Genomic DNA, 15,233 nt, shown 5'->3' on the forward strand with positions numbered 1-15,233 from the left:
AGGTTTTCACTCAAAATCTCACGATACATGGCCCCATAATCATTAGTCCAAAAGTTGTAAACCAGAGTTTCTATTGGACAAATTCAGGTATGTTTATCCTCGTTTCATTCTGTTTGCTTCCATTTAAGAAACGTTTTTGAACAGAATTGGGGGAATGAATACACCCCTGATCATGCTAAACACAGTTCACTTTCATAGCAGTCACGTTGTATTCTTTATCGCATCTATGTGCTCCCCTCATCTCAAATTTTCTCTTCTCTTGTGGACTTCAACGCACAACACATGAGCTGTATGTGACCAGGTAAAGATAAAATTCCAATCCAAACCATATCATAACCACTACACACAGCCTACATCGTTGTCAACATTTTAGCTAAAGTAACGTCATAGTCAAAATAGCTAATAAAATGAACGTGTTAGTAAACATGCTACAATCATGCAGTAACGTTACAGTGTACAGTCAGTAAGCAGCTTAGCACTTACACTGGCGGGCCTCGGTGGCAATAAATTAGTTAAACCAAAAGCTTACCTTGACTTTGAAGAGCTCCAGTGTTGTGTTGGATAGTCATAGCTAGCTAGCTAACATAGCATCCTTCTGTTTGAGCAGCGTGTTTGAGTAGGCTAAACTAGCTAGCTGCATTTGCTAGCTACAGTAAGTAGCTAAGTGAAACTGAAAGTTAAAAAAAGACAATCTCACTATCTCTCTGTTGTTTCTTCATTTTGGAAGAAATGAATTTGTTCTAAACTGTTGAACTATTGTCTTTTGCTTTCTTTGAGTCAACTACTCACCACAATTTATGCACTGCAGTGCTAGCTAGCTGTAGCTTATGCTTTTAGTACTATATTCTTTCTCCGATCCTTTGAGTGGGTGGACAACACGTCAGTTCATGTTGCAAGAGCTCTGACAGGTTGGAAGATGTCCTCCAGAACTTTTCATAATTACTGTGGAAGTCAATGTACCCAGAGGAGGATGGAAGCTAGCTGTCCTCCGGCTACACCAAGGCGCTACCCTACAGAGTGCTGTTGAGGCTAATGTAGACCTTCATTGCAAAAAAAGAGTGTTTTAATCAATTATTTGGTGACACGTGAATATATTTAGTATAGTTTTATCTAAAAAGGATAACTTTTTAAATATTTCAACATTTTTATTTAATCATAATTAAAATTCCTCAGACATTCATGTGTCTTATATCATTTTAAAGGTAATCTTGTTGTTAATCCCACCAAAGTGTTCGATTTCAAATAGGCTTTTCAGCGAAAGCACTACAAACGATTATGTTAGGTCACCACAAAACCACAATAACCACAGCCATTTTTTCCAGCTAAAGATAGCTTCACAAAAACCAGAATAGAGATAAAATTAATCACTAACCTTCGATTATTTTCATCAGATGACACTCACAGGACTTCATGTTACACAATACATGCATGTTTTGTTTGATTAAATTCATATTTATATAAAAAAATCTGAGTTTACATTGAGGTGACTAGATTCACTAGTGGCAAAAACATCAAGTGACTTTGCATAGCCACATCATTTCAACAGAAATACTCATAAATATAGATGATATACACATGGAATTATAGATATACCTCTCCTTAATGCAACCGCTGTGTCAGATTACAAAAAAACTTTACGGAAAAAAAAACCCACGCTATAATCTGAGACGGCGCTCAAAAGTAAAACACCACAGCCGCAAAGATGGCGTCAACATAAACAAGAAAATATATGATAAATATTCCCTTACCTTTGATGATCTACATCAGAAAGCACACCAGGAATCCCAGGTCCACAATAAATGTTTGTTTTGTTCGAAAAAATCTGTTATTTATGTCCAAATACCTTCTTTTGTTAGTGCGTCTGGTTTACATCCAAACGCTAATTCTGGTCAGCGTTATATCGGACAAAAACCTCAAAAAGTGATATTACCGGTCGAAGAAACATTTCAAACTAAGTACAGAATCAATCATTAGGATGTTTTTAACATATAGCTTCAATAAAGTTCCAACCGGAGTATTCTTTCTTGTCTTCGTGAGCAATGGAACGCAAGTGAGTACCACGAGGAAAAAGCATGATCAGAAAATGGCTGCTTGATGGAAACCTGACTGATTCTGCTATAATTCTCTCCCACAACATCATAGACGTCTCATTATAATTTCTATTGATGCTTGACATCTAGTGGAACCCCTAGGCAGTGCACAATCATTCATATCTCAAGGGGATTTCATTAGGGACTCTGGTGAATACATACAAGCTCAGATTTCTGACTTCCTGTTTTGATTTCAACTCAGGATTTTGCCTGCCAATATGAGTTATGTTAATCTCACAGACATAATTCAAACAGTTTTAGAAACTTTAGAGTGTTTTCTATCCAATACTAATAATAATATGCAAATATTAGCAACTATGACTGAGGAGCAGGTCGTTTGATATGGGCACCTTTCATCCAAGCTACTCAATACTGCCCCTTCACCCGTAAGAAGTTTTAAACAACAATGTAGTTCAAGAAATAGAGTTAAGAAAATATTTACTAAATAAACTAAAGTCAAAAATAAAATAAAATAAAAAGCAACACGATTAAACAGCAATAACGAGGCTATATACCCGAGTCAATGTGTGGGGGTGAGTCAATGTGTGGGGGTGAGTCAATGTGTGGGGGTACAGGTTTGTAGAGGTCATTTGCACATGTAGATAAAGCCCCTGTCACTATTACACTTTTTTTGACGATGTTTTAATATTTTCACATTTTACATTTAATTTATTAGGAGTCAGGGGTTTGTTCCCTTCAATTGGACTCCTCTTACTTTCTTGTGTTGTGACGCAAAAAAATATTGTGAACATGTACATTTCATTGCTTTTTGCAGGAATGAATAGTTTACCACAACTACTTGAAATTATAGGACATTGTGACAATTCATTCAAAATAAAGATTTTAAACACATTTACCTTACCTAGCACTGCGTAGTCTGGTATTTGTTGAATATGAACTAATAATATATATATATATATGTATATGTACTTAAGAGGTTTTAATAAGGTTCTCTACAGATCAATGTCCCACCCTTGGGGCGGTTGAGCTAACATACGCTAATGTGATTAGCATGAGGTTGTAAGTAAGAAGAACATTTCTCAGGACATAGACATATCTTTTATGGGCAGAAAGCTTACAGCTTCTTGTTAATCTAACTGCACTGTCCAATTTACAGTAGCTATTACAGAGAAAACATACCAAGCTATTGTTTGAGGAGAGTGCACAGTTATGAACTTGAAAATGTATATATTGCCCAATTAGGCACATTTGGGCAGACTTGATACAACATTGTAAACAGAAATGCAATGGTTCATTGGATCAGTCTAAAACTTTGCACATACACTGCATCCATCTAGTGGCAAAAATCTAAATTGCGACTAGAGTCCTAAGTCAGATAACACTTTTTTGGGTTACTACATGATTCCATATGTGTTATTTCATAGTTTTGATATCTTCACTATAGAAAATTGTAAAAATAATGAATGGGCAGGTGTGTCCAAACTTTGATTGGTACTGTATATATATATATATATATATTAGTGCATATTCAACAAATACCAGGCAGTGCTAGGTAAGGTAAATGTGTTTAAAATCTTTATTTTGAATGAATTGTCACATAATGTCCTATAATTTCAAGTAGTTGTGGTAAACTATTCATTCCTGCAAAAAGCAATGAACTTGCTGTCCAACTCATCCTATACCATCTCAATTGGGTTGAGGTACGGTGATTGTGGAGGACAGGTCATCTGATGCAGCACTCCATCACTCTCCTTCTTGTCAAATAGCCCTTAAATAGCCTCTAGGTGTGTTTTGTGTCATTGTTCTTTTGAAAAACAAATGATCGTCCCACTAAGCTTAAACCAGATGGGATGGCGTATTGCTGCAGAATGCTGTGGTAGCCATGCTAGTTAAGTGTGCCTTGAATTCTAAATAAATCACTGACAGTGTCACCAGAAAAGCACCCCCACACCCTCACTGTAAAGGTTTTCTTCCTGGGGTGAAGGAGAGGACCAAAATGCAGCGTAGCCAGTGCTCAACATGTTTAATTATAAGAACAAGTGAACACTACAAACAACTTACAAAATAACAAACGTGCAAAACCGATACAGACCTATCTGGTGCAGAACACAAACACAGAGACAGGTAACAACCACCCACAACGAACACAGTGAAACAACCTACCTAAATATGACTCTTAATTAGAGGAACGCAAAACACCTGCCTCTAATTAAGAGCCATACCAGGCAACCCTAAACCAACATAGAAACACACAACATAGAATGCCCACCCAAAACTCACGCCCTGACCATCACACACATACAAAACAACAGAAAACAGGTCAGGAACGTGACAGAACCCCCCCCTCAAGGTGCGAACGCCGGGCGCACCAGCACAAAGTCCAGGGGAGGGTCTGGGTGGGCATCTGACCACGGTGGTGGCTCAGGCTCCGGACGCTGTCCCCACACCACCATAGTCACTCCCCGCTTCTGTATCCCCCTCCCAATGATCACCCTCCAACTAAAACCACCTAAATGAAGGGGCAGCACCGGGATAAGGGGCAGCACCGGGATAAGGGGCAGCACCGGGATAAGGGGCGGCAGGTCCTGGCTGAGGAACTCTGGCAGGTCCTGGCTGAGGGACTCTGGCAGGTCCTGGCTGAGGGACTCTGGCAGGTCCTGGCTGAGGGACTCTGGCAGGTCCTGGCTGAGGGACTCTGGCAGGTCCTGGCTGAGGGACTCAGGCAGGTCCGGGCTGAGGGACTCTGGCAGGTCCGGGCTGAGGGACTCTGGCAGGTCCGGGCTGAGGGACTCTGGCAGGTCCGGGCTGAGGGACTCTGGCAGGTCCGGGCTGAGGGACTCTGGCAGGTCCGGGCTGAGGGACTCTGGCAGGTCCGGTCTGGCGGAAGGCTCTGGCTGATCCGGTCTGGCGGAAGGCTCTGGCTGATCCGGTCTGGCGGAAGGCTCTGGCTGATCCGGTCTGGCGGAAGGCTCTGGCTGATCCGGTCTGGCGGAAGGCTCTGGCTGATCCGGTCTGGCGGAAGGCTCTGGCTGATCCGGTCTGGCGGAAGGCTCTGGCTGATCCGGTCTGGCGGACGGCTCTAGCGGCTCCTGTCTGGCGGACGGCTCTAGCGGCTCCTGTCTGGCGGACGGCTCTGTAGGCTCATGGCAGACGGGCGGCTTTGCAGGCTCATGGCAGACGGGCGGCTTTGCAGGCTCATGGCAGACGGACAGTTCAGACGGCGTAGGGCAGACGGGCAGTTCAGACGCCGCTGGGCAGACGGGCAGTTCAGGCGCCGCTGGGCAGACGGGCAGTTCAGGCGCCGCTGGGCAGACGGGCAGTTCAGGCGCCGCTGGGCAGACGGGCAGTTCAGGCGCCGCTGGGCAGACGGCAGACTCTGGCCGGCTGAGACGCACTGTAGGCCTGGTGCGTGGTACCGGAACTGGAGGTACCGGGCTAAGGACACGCACCTTCAGGCTAGTGCGGGGAACAACAACAGGGCACACTGGACTCTCGTGGCGCACTCTAGGCCTGGTGCGTGGTACCGGAACTGGAGGTACCGGGCTGAGGGCACGCACCTCAAGGCGAGTGCGGGGAGAAGGAACAGTGCGTACAGGGCTCTGGAGACGCACAGGAGGCTTGGTGCGTGGTGCCGGAACTGGAGACACTGGGCTGGAGACACGCACCATAGGGAGAGTGCGTGGAGGAGGAACAGGGCTCTGGTGATGCACTGGAAGCCTGGTGCGTGGTGTAGGCACTGGTGGTACTGAGCTGGGGTGGGAAGGTGGCGCCGGATATACCGGACCGTGAAGGAGGACACGTGCTCTTGAGCACCGAGCCTCCCCAACCTTACCAGGTTGAATGGTCCCCGTAGCCCTGCCAGTGCGGCGAGGTGGAATAGCCCGCACTGGGCTATGCAGGCGAACCGGGGACACCACCTGTAAGGCTGGTGCCATGTACGCCGGCCCGAGGAGACGTACTGGAGACCAGATACGTTGGGCCGGCTTCATGGCACTCGGCTCGATGCCCAACCTAGCCCTCCCAGTGCGGCAAGGTGGAATAGCCCGCACTGGGCTAAGCACGCGTACTGGGGACACCGTGCGCTTTACCGCATAACACGGTGTCTGCCCGTACTCCCGCTCTCCACGGTAATCACACACCTCAGGGCGAGTACCGTGTATGCTACGCCAAACCAACATCTCTCTCTCTTCGCTCTCCCCCAATATCACCAACAACTCATCAAACGTCTCATAATCTCCCATCCTTTCACTTTCCTCCAATCTGTCCAATAACTCCCCCACATTCTCCGACTCGTACCTCAATTTAGCCCACTGCTCCTTCTGGTAAGCACGGGGAACTGGCTCAAATCTCCCACTTGACCCAGCCATACTCCCCGTGTGCCCCCCCCCAAGAAATTTTTGGGGGAGCCTCTCGGGCTTCCAGCCACTCTGCCTTGCTAGTTCCCGCTGCTGCTGCTGCTGCCGCCGTTGCTTGTTGCCACACTGGTCTTTGCTTATTTGAGCTGTTCTTGCCATAATACGGACTTGGTCTTTTACCAAATAGGCCTTTCTTCTGTATACCGCCCCTACCTTGTCACAACACAACTCTTTGGATCAAACGCATTAAGAAGGAAAGAAATTCCACAAATGAACTCTTAACAAGGCTACTTATCTCCTCTGGGAACTGGTCTGGAAAAAGACAGGAAGTGCCAATGTTACTATAACCCAGAGGTGAAACATTAATTTGAATGATCTATAGCCTGGTATCAGTTCAACGACCTGTACTAAAAAGTTGGCCTCTTGCCAATGTTTATGGATAATAACACCTTAATTGTCTCTGTGTTTTGTGTCACTATATAGGTCTTGGACGGTTTTCATGCAGTGTAGACCTTTCCACCCATGACCTAGTGGCCTCATGGGTGGAATGTTTTCAATATTTTTCATGATTTCATAATTAATAAACATTATTTTTTTTAAAGCCGCAGAAAATCTGGTGTTTTTATGTCAAATGATTTTGTTATATTTCAGCCTTCTATAATGTATATAAAGTGTAAATTTGGGATGCAGGCTTTGCAGGCTCATGGCAGACGGGCGGCTTTGCAGGCTCATGGCAGACGGACAGTTCAGACGGCGTAGGGCAGACGGGCAGTTCAGACGCCGCTGGGCAGACGGGCAGTTCAGGCGCCGCTGGGCAGACGGGCAGTTCAGGCGCCGCTGGGCAGACGGGCAGTTCAGGCGCCGCTGGGCAGACGGGCAGTTCAGGCGCCGCTGGGCAGACGGCAGACTCTGGCCGGCTGAGACGCACTGTAGGCCTGGTGCGTGGTACCGGAACTGGAGGTACCGGGCTAAGGACACGCACCTTCAGGCTAGTGCGGGGAACAACAACAGGGCACACTGGACTCTCGTGGCGCACTCTAGGCCTGGTGCGTGGTACCGGAACTGGAGGTACCGGGCTGAGGGCACGCACCTCAAGGCGAGTGCGGGGAGAAGGAACAGTGCGTACAGGGCTCTGGAGACGCACAGGAGGCTTGGTGCGTGGTGCCGGAACTGGAGACACTGGGCTGGAGACACGCACCATAGGGAGAGTGCGTGGAGGAGGAACAGGGCTCTGGTGATGCACTGGAAGCCTGGTGCGTGGTGTAGGCACTGGTGGTACTGAGCTGGGGTGGGAAGGTGGCGCCGGATATACCGGACCGTGAAGGAGGACACGTGCTCTTGAGCACCGAGCCTCCCCAACCTTACCAGGTTGAATGGTCCCCGTAGCCCTGCCAGTGCGGCGAGGTGGAATAGCCCGCACTGGGCTATGCAGGCGAACCGGGGACACCACCTGTAAGGCTGGTGCCATGTACGCCGGCCCGAGGAGACGTACTGGAGACCAGATACGTTGGGCCGGCTTCATGGCACTCGGCTCGATGCCCAACCTAGCCCTCCCAGTGCGGCAAGGTGGAATAGCCCGCACTGGGCTAAGCACGCGTACTGGGGACACCGTGCGCTTTACCGCATAACACGGTGTCTGCCCGTACTCCCGCTCTCCACGGTAATCACACACCTCAGGGCGAGTACCGTGTATGCTACGCCAAACCAACATCTCTCTCTCTTCGCTCTCCCCCAATATCACCAACAACTCATCAAACGTCTCATAATCTCCCATCCTTTCACTTTCCTCCAATCTGTCCAATAACTCCCCCACATTCTCCGACTCGTACCTCAATTTAGCCCACTGCTCCTTCTGGTAAGCACGGGGAACTGGCTCAAATCTCCCACTTGACCCAGCCATACTCCCCGTGTGCCCCCCCCCAAGAAATTTTTGGGGGAGCCTCTCGGGCTTCCAGCCACTCTGCCTTGCTAGTTCCCGCTGCTGCTGCTGCTGCCGCCGTTGCTTGTTGCCACGCTGCTTGGTCCGGGTTTGGTGGGTGGTTCTGTAAAGGTTTTCTTCCTGGGGTGAAGGAGAGGACCAAAATGCAGCGTAGCCAGTGCTCAACATGTTTAATTATAAGAACAAGTGAACACTACAAACAACTTACAAAATAACAAACGTGCAAAACCGATACAGACCTATCTGGTGCAGAACACAAACACAGAGACAGGTAACAACCACCCACAACGAACACAGTGAAACAACCTACCTAAATATGACTCTTAATTAGAGGAACGCAAAACACCTGCCTCTAATTAAGAGCCATACCAGGCAACCCTAAACCAACATAGAAACACACAACATAGAATGCCCACCCAAAACTCACGCCCTGACCATCACACACATACAAAACAACAGAAAACAGGTCAGGAACGTGACACTCACACCTACTCCACCATGCTTCACGGTGCAAACCACACATGCAGAGATCATCCATTCACCTACTCTGCGTCTCACAAAGACACAGCGGTTGGAACCACAAATCTTGATTGTTTTGTGCGACTGCACTTGAAGAAACTTTCAAAGTTCTTGAAATGTTCCGTATTGACTGACCTTCATGTCTTAAAGTAATGATGGCTATTGTTTCTCTTTGCTTATTTGAGCTGTTCTTGCCATAATACGGACTTGGTCTTTTACCAAATAGGCCTTTCTTCTGTATACCGCCCCTACCTTGTCACAACACAACTCTTTGGATCAAACGCATTAAGAAGGAAAGAAATTCCACAAATGAACTCTTAACAAGGCTACTTATCTCCTCTGGGAACTGGTCTGGAAAAAGACAGGAAGTGCCAATGTTACTATAACCCAGAGGTGAAACATTAATTTGAATGATCTATAGCCTGGTATCAGTTCAACGACCTGTACTAAAAAGTTGGCCTCTTGCCAATGTTTATGGATAATAACACCTTAATTGTCTCTGTGTTTTGTGTCACTATATAGGTCTTGGACGGTTTTCATGCAGTGTAGACCTTTCCACCCATGACCTAGTGGCCTCATGGGTGGAATGTTTTCAATATTTTTCATGATTTCATAATTAATAAACATTATTTTTTTTAAAGCCGCAGAAAATCTGGTGTTTTTATGTCAAATGATTTTGTTATATTTCAGCCTTCTATAATGTATATAAAGTGTAAATTTGGGATAACCAGCCATAAAATAACACAGCATATGTCACAACAGGTGTAAATAATGGGTCATGATAGTGTTATGACCATATAATGACAGGTTATGACCGTGTCTTAATAATTTATCTTCTTATGGCTTGGGAGCGGTATTTCGACGTCTGGATGAGAAGCGTGCCCAAAGTAAACTGCCTGTTACTCAGGCCCAGAAGCTAGGATATGCATTTCCAAACTGTTAAAATAATGTCTGTGAGTATAACAGAACTGTTATGGCAGGCGAAAACCTGATGGAAAATCCATCCAGGAAGTGGGATTTTGTTGATGTGTGTTTTTTCAATTGAATGCCTATAGAGTATCTAATGGGTTAGGACCCATACTGCAGTTCCCATGCCTTCCACTAGATGTCAACAGTCTTTAGACATTGTTTCAGGCTTGTTTTCTGAAAAATAAAGAAGAATGAGACCTTTCTGTCTGTGGACTGAGGAAGAATGCAGAGCTGGTTTGCGAGCATGACCAAGTGCGTGCCCTTTGTTGTTTTTCATTTCTATTGAAGACGCTATTGTCCGGTTGAAATATTATCGATTATTTAGACAATTGAAAACCTAAGGATTAATTATTAATATCGTTTCACATGTTTCAACAAACTTTACCAGTACTATTAGGATGTATTCGTCTGCATGTTTTGACTGCCTTTGAGCCAGTGGATTACTGAACAAAACCTGCCAACAAAACTGAGTTTTGGGGATATAAAGAGGGATTTTATCAAACAAAACAAACATTTATTGTGTAGCTGGGACTCTTGTGACTGCAACCATATGAAGATCTTCAAAGATAAGTGATTAATTTTATCGCTGTTTCTGACTTTTGTAATTCCTTTACTTGTTTGTAAAATGTTTGAATGCTTTTGTAAGCGGGGCGCTGTCCTCAGATAATCGCATGGTATGCTTTCGCCGTAAAGCCTTTTTGAAATCTGACAAAGTGGCTGGATTAACAAGAGGTTCATCTTTAAGCCGATGTATAACACTTGTCTTTTTTATGAATGTTTATTATGACTATTTCTGTATTTTGAATTTGGCGCTCTGCAATTTCACTTGATGTTGTCAAGGTGGGTCGCTAGCGGAACGCCTGCGCCAGAAAGGTTAACGTGTTATGACACTGGGTGTCAAGTAAAGTAAAGGTCCCTACGTGAATTTACAATGTATGGTTGTACTTGTCCATAAGCATCAGACCCCATCGAAGGGTTGTCCTTGTGGTGTCAGTACCAGCAGCAAACAGGTTGGTCACAGAAGATATCAGGTTGTTTTCTTGAAAGTGAATGTCCATATTTCCTGATTCCTGAAAGACACAGACTCATGGGTAACATATAAGTACCTAAAGGGATAATCCACCCCTTAAAAACCATGAAACTCTTGTCAATTTGGTGAAAGCCTATGTTCTATCAGTGGGTAAAAAATTGATTTGTAGCTATGATTTAACTTCTAAGTGGTCCGTCAGTGAAATCAGGAAATTGTGTAGGGACGTATCAAAACTACATATTTCAATGCTTGAAGGAAGTCAGAGGTCATTTTGAAAGCCAATGCTAACTAGCGTTAGCTCAATGACTGGAAGTCTATGGGTATTTTCTTACGAATATCTACATGTGAATGACGCCTTGTGGAGGCAGAGGAAATAGGAATCTGCTCTATTTAGGCGAACTCCACTCCAGAGTTTTGCTTCCTGTCTAGAAAGCGCTAAAGAGCAGACTGTTATTTTCTTGGCCTCTGTTATGCAGCTTTCACATTTACAAGCACTGCCTACCGCTTCGCCTGGATAGATAGATATTAGTCCAGCTACCACAGTTTTGGCCTTCATTTATGTCCAGCAATGGCCTGTATGAGTGAGTTAAGGCCTAACCTTGGTACAGCATACAGCTGTTAAGCCTCGATGGATACCCATAGACTTCCAGTCATTGCGCTAACGCCAGTTAGCATTGGCTCACGATACCACCTCGAACTTCCTTCATACGTGACACAGAGACATAAAAATGGTATCCACGAGTTTATCAGTAGACTGTTGTGATGCTGGAGATAACGACTATGAGGTTTGAAAAGTGGTGAAATTCATACCTTGTCATACCTTTGCTTTCTGCTTTTGAACAAGGAACAAAGCCTCTATACATGTGAAGGTTGGGAGTCTCCATCATTCCACTAACCAACTCCTTTACATCCTACTCGTTGGGAGTCTCCATCATTCCACTAACCAACTCCTTTACATCCTCCTGGTTGGGAGTCTCCATCATTCCACTAACCAACTCCTTTACATCCTTCTGGTTGGGAGTCTCCATCATTCCACTAACCAACTCCTTTACATCCTTCTGGTTGGGAGTCTCCATCATTCCACTAACCAACTCCTTTACATCCTCCTGGTTGGGAGTCTCCATCATTCCACTAACCAACTCCTTTACATCCTTCTGGTTGGGAGTCTCCATCATTCCACTAACCAACTCCTTTACATCCTTCTGGTTTGGAGTCTCCATCATTCCACTAACCATCTCCTTTACATCCTTCTGGTTGGGAGTCTCCATCATTCCACTAACCAACTCCTTTACATCCTTTTGGTTGGGAGTCTCCATCATTCCACTGACCAACTCCTTTACATCCTTCTGGTTGGGAGTCTCCATCAATCCACTAACCAACTCCTTTACATCCTCCTGGTTGGGAGTCTCCATCATTCCACTAACCAACTCCTTTACATCCTTCTGGTTGGGAGTCTCCATCATTCCACTAACCAACTCCTTTACATCCTTCTGGTTGGGAGTCTCCATCATTCCACTAACCAACTCCTTTACATCCTCCTGGTTGGGAGTCTCCATCATTCCACTAACCAACTCCTTTACATCCTTCTGGTTGGGAGTCTCCATCATTCCACTAACCAACTCCTTTACATCCTACTCGTTGGGAGTCTCCATCATTCCACTAACCAACTCCTTTACATCCTTCTGGTTGGGAGTCTCCATCATTCCACTAACCAACTCCTTTACATCCTTCTGGTTGGGAGTCTCCATCATTCCACTAACCAACTCCTTTACATCCTTCTGGTTGGGAGTCTCCATCATTCCACTAACCAACTCCTTTACATCCTACTGGTTGGGAGTCTCCATCATTCCACTAACCAACTCCTTTACATCCTTTTGGTTGGGAGTCTCCATCATTCCACTGACCAACTCCTTTACATCCTTCTGGTTGGGAGTCTCCATCATTCCACTAACCAACTCCTTTACATCCTTCTGGTTGGGAGTCTCCATCATTCCACTAACCAACTCCTTTACATCCTTCTGGTTGGGAGTCCCCATCATTCCACTAACCAACTCCTTTACATCCTTCTGGTTGGGGGTCTCCATCATTCCACTAACCAACTCCTTTACATCCTTCTGGTTGGGAGTCTCCATCATTCCACTAACCAACTCCTTTACATCCTTCTGGTTGGGAGTCTCCATCATTCCACTAACCAACTCCTTTACATCCTTTTGGTTGGGAGTCTCCATCATTCCACTAACCAACTCCTTTACATCCTTCTGGTTGGGAGTCTCCATCATTCCACTAACCAACTCCTTTACATCCTTCTGGTTGGGAGTCTCCATCATTCCACTAACCAACTCCTTTACATCCTTCTGGTTGGGAGTCTCCATCATTCCACTAACCAACTCCTTTACATCCTTCTGGTTGGGAGTCCCCATCATTCCACTAACCAACTCCTTTACATCCTTCTGGTTGGGAGTCTCCATCATTCCACTAACCAACTCCTTTACATCCTTCTGGTTGGGAGTCCCCATCATTCCACTAACCAACTCCTTTACATCCTTCTGGTTGGGAGTCTCCATCATTCCACTGACCAACTCCTTTACATCCTTCTGGTTGGGAGTCTCCATCATTCCACTGACCTACTCCTTTACATCCTTCTGGTTGGGAGTCTCCATCATTCCACTAACCAACTCCTTTACATCCTTCTGGTTGCTATCAACATTTTTCAGCATTAGGCTTGTGATTGTTTGACCACGGGCCCAACCATGGAAACATGTTGTACAGTTTATCTCACCATACAAATAAGTAAGTGTGAATAATAAAATGTTTTAAGTACAGTATACTTATATTCTATAACAACTTTAGAGTGAATGTGAAGACAGTACCCGAATAGAGGCAGAACCTGTAAAGCGTAGGCTCTCATTGGCGTAGTCCACCATGCCTTGGAACTGGGCGTCAGAGAATTAAAATCTGCTGTCGTACAATATGGCAGAGATTATGTTGGAGGCAGCGTAATTGACGGGCTGTTGTGTCAAATATCTTACCTGTTACAAAGGCAGACAACAGAGTAACATTTTGGTAGCGCTTTACATAAAATCTAATCCTTCTACTACTGTTGATACTATTTGCTCTAACATGAAATAGTAAGAGCCGTGGATGTCCATTCCTGACCTATAGGGTGGTGTAGGAGGCACCTTGTTACAGACGAAGCAAACACACGGAGCTATTGCCTAATCCCCCCAACAGGTTGTTCCTCATTCTTTAGCTCCTTGTCTGCAGTTCAAATCAAATCAAATGTATTTATATAGCCCTTCTTACATCAGCTGATATCTCAAAGTGCTGTACAGAAACCCAACCTAAAACCCCAAACAGCAAGCAATGCAGGTGTAGAAGAAGTTCTATTCAGTGTTTTAACGAGGGTGTAATATAGAGGAACATCTCTCAGGATGAGGACAGGTATAGTGACCTTACATAGATTATGATCAGACCATGCTATAATTTAGTCAATGATCTGCAGGCTTGTAAAGTATTATTCTTGTGTTTCTTAAATACTTCAACCAAGTAACGAATCTCCTCTATGATTTTCTCTAATGCCCCTTTCTTGCACATTCTTAAGCGTCTCATCTCTCTCCATGAGTCTCCATTGGCAAACAGAATCACTGTGGAAAAAAGGGATTTGTAATTATCTCAAGGAAACAATGTGTGATACAGCATAAGTGAAATATTAGTAAACTATCCAAAAATCAGTCATTCATAATTGTTTAACATGTCCTTGGTTGGTATCTGTGGACATGCAGGTGATGCCCCTGTCCCCAGATTCCTCTACATGGTTGACCAGCGCTTGCTTGACCATCTTGTATTCTGCCCGATGACCTCTTTCTTGCGTCCCAATTTAACCGTAAGAGCTGAACAGATATAAGGAACAGATAAAGGGCTATTTGAGGAGCGCAACGAAAATAAGCCTTAGTGTGTTACTGTGTTAATCCTCAATAATTGTTTTATGTATATATCGATGTGATTAGGTCACCATCTGGTCAACTTTGTTCAAACTGAACTTCCGTGCCCCTAGGTAGCAACATAATCATACACTGAAGGCACAAAACACTAAGAACACCTTCCTAATATTGAATCTGTACCTCCCCCTTTTGCCCTCAGAACAGCCTCAATTCGTCGAGGCATGGACTCTACAAGGTGGGGATGTTTTTCAGCGGCAGGGACTGGGAGACTAGTCAGGATTGAGGGAAAGATGAATGTAGCAAAGTACAGAAAGATCCTTGATGAAAACCTGCTCCAGAGCACTCAGGACCTCAGACTGGGGCGAAGGTTCACCTTCCAACAGGACAACGACCCTAAGCACACAGCCAAGACAGCGCAGGAGTCTCTGA

General features: G+C 45.2%; 1 pseudogene; it reads right to left on the bottom strand.

Moving 5' to 3' along the window:
- Window positions 1-13,487: 13,487 nt before the first annotated feature.
- Window positions 13,488-15,027, bottom strand: LOC139556882 (cytochrome P450 2K3-like; annotated as a pseudogene).
- Between the last annotated feature and the right edge of the window lie 206 nt (window positions 15,028-15,233).

The sequence above is a fragment of the Salvelinus alpinus genome, chromosome 28 (assembly GCF_045679555.1).
Source record: "Salvelinus alpinus chromosome 28, SLU_Salpinus.1, whole genome shotgun sequence".
NCBI classification, from domain to species: Eukaryota; Metazoa; Chordata; class Actinopteri; order Salmoniformes; family Salmonidae; genus Salvelinus; species Salvelinus alpinus.